Source organism: Dreissena polymorpha, chromosome 4 (genome assembly GCF_020536995.1).
Source record: "Dreissena polymorpha isolate Duluth1 chromosome 4, UMN_Dpol_1.0, whole genome shotgun sequence".
NCBI lineage: Eukaryota > Metazoa > Mollusca > Bivalvia > Myida > Dreissenidae > Dreissena > Dreissena polymorpha.
This window is the reverse complement of record NC_068358.1, coordinates 12,137,998-12,145,669: the sequence shown is the minus strand read 5'-3', so window position 1 is coordinate 12,145,669 and position 7,672 is coordinate 12,137,998. Positions and strand designations below refer to the sequence as shown.

The following is a 7,672-nucleotide window of genomic DNA, read 5'->3' as shown; positions in this document are numbered from 1 at the left end:
ACATTTGATGAAACGTTGTGAAGTCAGCTCGGACACCGTTAGGCTGACGCAAGGGTAAATCACTTTTGACGTACGTTTATTAATTTAAATAACAACAGAAGTGGATCTGCGAATGATGCGGTTGACATGCTGCACCGTACGTCAGTCGGTTGTTGTGAACTATGAAGTTTACTGTAAACAACCCCAAAAATACTACCAGAAAAGAAAACAAAAAATATATTTTTTTAAAGATATTAGGCGTTTATCCTGACTTTGAAATAAAGGTAGAAAATTGACGTTTAAAAACAATTATTTTAGTATTGATGTGCTCTTTTTTCACTGAATAGTCGCATATCCACCGCATGAAATGTTTGTTATAAAGTGCACGAATATTAAACCACACAACAGTGTTCGTAGATATAAACAATTTTTACTACGTGAGATCACATCACATGGTTTATTATGAATTTATTTCTTCGTCATCGAACCATGTGGTATGTTGTTATTTAATTAAGACGCAGTTTTCTTTGCACACATTATAACAACACGGTTACATCCGCGTCATGCGAAAATGTGTCTTCTGGCATTTGCGGAAAGCGTAGCTTAAGCCCAGCCTGCGCACTTACGCAGTCTGGTCAGGGGCTACGCTTTCCGCTATAAAAAGCACACAATGTATCGTGGTATCTCCAGAGAAGCCTATTCAGTATGCATGTCCTGACAAGACTGCGCGGATGCACAGGCTGTGCTGGGGCCACGCTGGCAGCATACTGCGTAAGACCCATTTTCGCATGACGCGGATCTTTAAAAAGCATTGCGTCTTGTAAATGGAACATCAAACCAAGATATATTCCGATAGAAAATTGAAGTCACACAACCTTATTTATAGCAAACTGGCACTTGTCGGTAGCCTATTTTGGCTTTCATACTTCACACATGTGTGGCTAGATAATTAAACGATTTCCCTTTAATCATGGATACTATTATTTCTTTTTTTTCTCACAATACAAGACACAAGTCATTTACCGATAGGTTTTTTCAATATAAAAGAACATGATACTATTTTTCATAATAAAATACTAAAACAAGAACAATAAAATCCTTCCAGATCTCAGCGTCGTAGCCACGCTGAGGCACGCCGAGGCAGTTGCCGAGGCTATTTGCAGAGCAATGTTGAGATTACAGGGAAAAAATGAAACTTTATGTTAAAGAATAAAATCTTTATAAGAAATTGAGGCAGTTTAATGAATTTTAGGCACTGATATTCACAAACAAATATTATCATTTAGTACAATTGGTTCATGTTGAGGCAGATCATTATTTTAATTTAATAACTTCAATTGATGCAAATATGGCTCAGCAAAATGATCTGGAAAATCCGTATATTAAACAAAGCGTCGCACTGTACACTTCGATGCTGTAATCATGGTGGACATCGGAACGTACCGATCTAGAATCGGGTGTTTTACGGCAAGGTCTACTTCGGGTGGTTGGCGTTTTCGGCTTTATTGGTATTCTCCTATTTACTGATTTAAGTTAAATATTTGTACTCCTCATACTAATCAATATGTTCATGTGACGCAATCGGTAACGCGTCCGACTCTGGATCCATTGACCACTATTATATTGTCACTGCGTTGGTTCGAACCCCAGTAGGTCCTGTTGTTGTTTCAAATAACTTCCATCAATGATCCTTTTTATGAGTGCTTATGATTGAAAACGCTTTTGATTTAATGTGTTATGTAGCGTCCACGATTCCGATAATTTAGGTATAAATGTGGTTTAAATGGCCTTTAAAACGCACCAGAGACGTTCTAGGTATAAACAAAAATTCCGGGGGGGGGGCATGCCCGGACCCTCCTAGAATGACCCAATATTCTGCCTCGGCTAAAATTTTGATCTGGCTACGCCACTGGTGTATTATATGTTTGAACGCTTTTATAACAATTGTAAAACTAGAAGTTATAAACACTTAACCACACATTTGTTACATTACAAAGTGTGTGCTAATGTGCAATAATTATTATATGACCTAACATAATAATACAGTATAATTGTAATCAATGCTTTCGATTACTAGTTTATTCAATCCCAATCAGCATAATTCATTGACCCGATAAGTTTTACGGTCGACATTTTATACGCTACAGTAACAAAATACGCCTTACCAAAAGGTTTGAAACATTATATTGAGTAGTGTATCGTATGGCACCGCCATTGTCATTATATATGTTTGGAATACTCATGGACTACATGTTAAATGCTAAATGGATAAGAAGTGCATGCAAAATGAGTGTTATAGCATTTGTACTTCTGACTACTTTACTAGGATGTGCTGAAGTTGCATGTAAGTCAATACACGAATAAGCGTATCTTTTACTTAATTTACATTGGATACACTAAAACTATACACTGCCAATTATGTCAAATTATATTTTGTAATTCCATTAAAGCCACATCAATGAAGGATTGACCATCTGATTGTTGTTGTTCTGTTTGTTCGAAAAAAATATTCGAGCCAGCGCATAACTTTTTAGATTGTGAAGTTCTTTGTTTAAACATGTTCAATTTTAACATAATCTATGAACTATCACAACAATATACTCGTTGATATAAAGTTAGGACAGAAATATTTTCGTTTTGCTGGAATAACTGCTTCGTGCGTAAACATGGAAAATAGTATGTTGGTGTCTTTGTGTACTTGGACTTATCTTACGCGTTGCAGAAAGTTTTACACTGCTAGGTGTTCTTTTCCATCAACCCGACCGACCCTTACTCTTGTGGGTTGACCCTATTTTTTTCATTTTTTTGAGCTTTCATTTTGGTCTCATTCGATGTTATTCGTTAGCCTATCAATTGAGTTTTTGATCACGATTGGTAAATTCGATTTTAGTCGTTAAATTTACGTTTAATTAAGTGAAATTTACTAAAGAAAACATGTAAATTACAGATATGGAAGACGCCCAGAATGTTATCTCATACCGTCATTTCGATTAAATTGGGTAATATCACGAGTTTCATAAAAAAAGAAACGAATACAGTTTAGCCGACCTACCAAACCTTTTAGGGGCGACTGTGTAAACAAATAACATCTTATTTTCCCCGTAGCTGGAAATACTTTCTAGAGAATGAATGTTATCAATAAACAACCAAGCGATACAGTACTCGTGTGAATAAATGAGACGTTAATACAGAACTAAACCTATAGCTGAAAAAATCCTTTGGCTTTTGATTTCTTACTCCGGCTATAGATACAAGAATACAAAGAAAAAGAAAACAGTCTGCACGTATTTATATGCATCTTCTGCTAAATCAAGTTCGCATTTTAATACTCAGTTTGCCAGAGTTGCACCCTCCCCGCCGGTCTCTATGGGAATTGGAAGACCTCAAACCTTGGTACAGTGAACGTGACAAGCACCTCACCAAGTCTCGCGTTTTCTAGAATCTTCAGCGTTCAAAATGTGACGCGAAACGAGTTTGACTGCGTCTCTATCAGTGGGGATAAATACGTTCTAAGGTTTGTAAAGGTTTCTGTGGAGTATCATTATTTTGTTAAGGTTCGGATTATTTCGACATATATTTACTTAACTTGTTTCGCTCGTAATTCAAAATGTATTTTGTATACCAGCATATGAACTAGTGCACCTCTTTATTTATATTTGTCCACATCACCGGAATACCGTCCCTTTTTGGAAAAATAAACTTTTGTTGCTAGTAACTCGATACGTATAGCTGCTAAACTTTACAGATTTATTAACTAGCTTGTGAAAATGCGCAAGTCCATATTTTTGGTTCAGGATTTTCCACGGTTGTAGTCCCTTTTAGTAAATACAAATAGACATGTGTAAATTTGTTGCGCTTAACTATGAAAGTATTGCTGCAAAAGGGACTTAATTTTGCAAACATATTAAACAGCATATGAACTTGCGTTCCTTCATTGTTTGGTTTGACATTTTCAGATAACCGAAGCAATTTTCTGTTTAGAAAAAAAACTTTTTAAACTCTAAAAGGTTGGGATTTCTTACATACGTAATGTTATTGTTTAGGTATTTAAAACTCAGCAACATTGTGTCGCGCGTGACAGTATAGCTGTGTTCTTTTTTTAAATACTTGTGAATTTGAAACAACAGTTGAATGTGGAGGCAACCGTTGCCATTGGACTCACGTCCTGTTTATGCTTGCAACAAATGCCTTGTGCAAACTATGTTTAATTACAGGTCGAAGCATTCGGAGATAACGTTTAATAACAACCCGGATTTCTATCTGTGGATGTGTATGCAGTTCTTCAGGGCAAGCGACTACTCGTACTATTTCTATATGTTCTCTAGTATGTATATACTTTCCTGGACTTGAACATTTGAATACTTATGATCTGTATAACATAGTTGACGACGAGAGTTAGCACTGACTTTACGAGAACACCAGCAATCAATATATTATAATAGATGCTAATCAAACTATTTATGTATTATGTATTTATAATCAATCAAAAGTGTATATACAGCCTCTTTTCCTGTATATTCAGCCACTTAAGACTCAATTTTTATCCAGAATGAAAACAGTTTCGGTTAAAGTGAAACTTACAATTTTAAGTCTTTAGAACACAAATGATTGCAGGATGATTTACGTTTAGATAATGATTTATAAATGACCCTTTTTAGGACGTCACTCTAGCAGCCAACTATTTTCTAGATCAATTTCTTCTCGCCATGTTCATAAAACATCCCTTTTCTTTTATTATAATTTTGATTTACTTCATTCAATACATATAATATGCCAACATTGTGCAACATGTATATTTTTCTAATACAAAATATAATTTTCACATCTTTTAACCTAATTATATCGATATTTAAGATTTTCTAAAAGTAAACAACCCAAGTTATATAACATAGTCATATATTTAATAAATTCCACAATATGGTAGATGATTGAATCTATATGAATGAATACAACTTGGTTAAGCTTTGAGAAGAATAGCATTGCATTGAAACCTATCAAAACCACATGCATGTAAATATTGATAATGTTATTTTCTATTGCGCACATGCTCACAAATTTTATATATGTTATCACAAATCATTTTCGAAAAAAAGTTACTTTTGTACATAATTGGCTTACAATCTACAGACTGCAAAACTGTCTCATTTAGTACGAACTCGTAAACTCTTGTCTCAATAATAGTTTCCCATACTTGAGACTGAGTCCTGGACTCATTATTTCAATAAATCAATTAGTTTCGTTTCGTATTTGCTGAGTGGCGTTTTGAAAACTTTGAACTACTACACCATATCGGCCTTCATCTGGAAAAACCTGGCTTAATGCATATGCGTAAAGTAATCCCAGATTTACATGTGCAGTCAGCACAGACTAATCGTGGACGACGCTTTTCGCATCCACTGAATTTTTGTTTAGAAACGGCTTCCTTGAAACTAAACATTCCATAAACGTTGACAGTGCCAATCCGTATAAGCCTGTGCTGACTGCACAGGCTAATCTAGGATGACACTTAACGCGCATGCATTACCGGGTAGCCAAATTTCACCAGAACAATGCTATATTGAAACTGATAACAGTTTGATGTGTACACGTGTATCCACATTAATAATAATCATGCGTTGCACCAGCGTATTCAATTTTGGATATATGTTCTAGCACCAACTCTCTGCTCTTTTTTGCAGTGAAGGAATCTTTTTACGGAAACGTACGAATTCTTGGAGGAACAAACGATTCTGCAACAACACCGGTTTCAAAGGTGTGTGGCGAGACCATCCCGGCATCGGAGTTCTATACGCTCATAAAGTCGGGTAAGTGCAATGTGGCACTCAACTTCTCTCTGATTTTAGTTGAGCGTCGCTCTGTGAAAAGAGGGTTTAATGCATGTGCGTACATTGTCGTGTCATATTAGCCTGTGCAGTTCGCACAGGCTAATCATGTGGGCACTTTCAGCCTAAACTGTATTTCTACTTAAAAGAGACTTTCTTTACACAAAAAATACCATAAAAGCGGAAAGGTTCGTCCCTGATTAGCCTGTGTGGAATGCACATGCTTATCTGGGACGACATTTTACACACATGCGTTTAATCTCCTTTTCACAGAGCGAGCTGACGCTTGCTTGTTCGTGCCGGGTTCAAATTTCAAACGGAGCTAGAGTACCGGACAAGACAAGCATCGTATCAAAAGTTTGTATAGAGAAGCGTGAATGACTTTCAGAAACAACCAAGATATGTGTGCATGGCATGTTATATATTAACTTTACAGACAATGCTACGAGAGAGTTTTCATTTCAACAAAATATATCAAAGACACATGAGACTTGTTTAATTGAAAACGTTTAGCATTAAGAGTATTGTCAATACCCAAAATTCGCGTTCATATTCTTCAGTTGATGTTTTTTTCCCCAAAGAAATAGAATATTTATAAACTCGTATATATCAAAAATAAATTACATATGTTTTATTTTCCTCTTTCGTAACTCATGGCATATCAATAACGCATCCACTTAAGGCCAATGTACATGTGTATTCAACGAACTGCTTAAAATGTTGCAAACCAAATATGTACCCTGGAACATGCTTGTATTATTGGCATTTAAAACATCACAGATCCCGCAAATCGCTTATAAGAGACATCCTTTAAGCGAAAAATACCATAAAAAACATAAAAGAGTCGTTCCTGATTTGCATGTGCGGACTGCACAGGCTAATCTGGGACGACACTTAACGAACATGCATTAAGCCCCATTGTCCCAGAGCGTGGCTCATTTATACGCTGTTTTCCAGGGCACGAGACCACCGCCGCGGTCGACTGCCCCGACGCCCTGCTGGGCTCATTTAACTACACCTTCCAGAATGCGGCTGGTTCCGTCTATTGCAAGAACACAATTAACGCCTGTGCAGCGACCACGTTACGCACACATCTCATAGTGAACACTACTGGGTGTAATTCCACGAAGCCTTTCTACTCGAGTAAGTACCGATTGTCCAATACCTGAAGTGGTAATCATGTGTAATTATTATAAAACATTATGCTTTACTTATTTTGAAAAAACTTTGGTAATAAATAGATATTCTAATACAGGCTTACCCGGGTAAACACTATCGCTATTAAATGTTTATGTACATAAAAACCTGTCTACCTTTACGATATAAATATCCCCAATTTCGTAAATTTGCATTTTGTTCGGTCCCTACAGCGCTTTTTAACCTAACAGAATCATCCTGTATGTAGCTGCAGTCATTAAGTATACAATGAAAGCTCGTACGCTGAAAACCGCCGTTCTTGAATTGTATATGGGCCACACTGTGGGAAAACTGGGTTTAATGCAAGAGCTTAAAGCGAAGCCCTATATGAGCTTGTGCAGTGCGCTACGGCTTATCAATTAGGCCACTTTCTTGTTTTATGGTACTGTTCGTTAAAATAAAGTATCTTCGAAACGACCATCGAGTTTAAGAGGAAAGTGTGCTGCACAGGCTAATCTGGAACGACACTTAACGCACATGTACAAGCCCAGTTTTCTCAGAAAGAGGCTTGTATGTACTGTAGTGATAACGGAATATGCTCATTTGGTCGTTGTCGACATTGGTACTTCTTAATAATACCCCGGGTACTCATAAGTATACTACAATGTATCTCGTAATGGGAAAATACGCTTACGGCATCCGGCAATACTCCGGGGTACGTGAAGTGTATTGTC

At 36.7% G+C, this 7,672-nt stretch overlaps 1 long non-coding RNA gene across 1 annotated transcript; it reads left to right on the top strand.

Moving 5' to 3' along the window:
- Positions 1-1,392: 1,392 nt before the first annotated feature.
- Positions 1,393-4,301, top strand: LOC127877554 (uncharacterized). Its single transcript, XR_008048481.1, has 3 exons — positions 1,393-1,487; positions 3,313-3,493; positions 4,194-4,301. It is a non-coding gene; the product is annotated as an uncharacterized LOC127877554 (long non-coding RNA).
- The last annotated feature ends 3,371 nt before the right edge of the window (positions 4,302-7,672 follow it).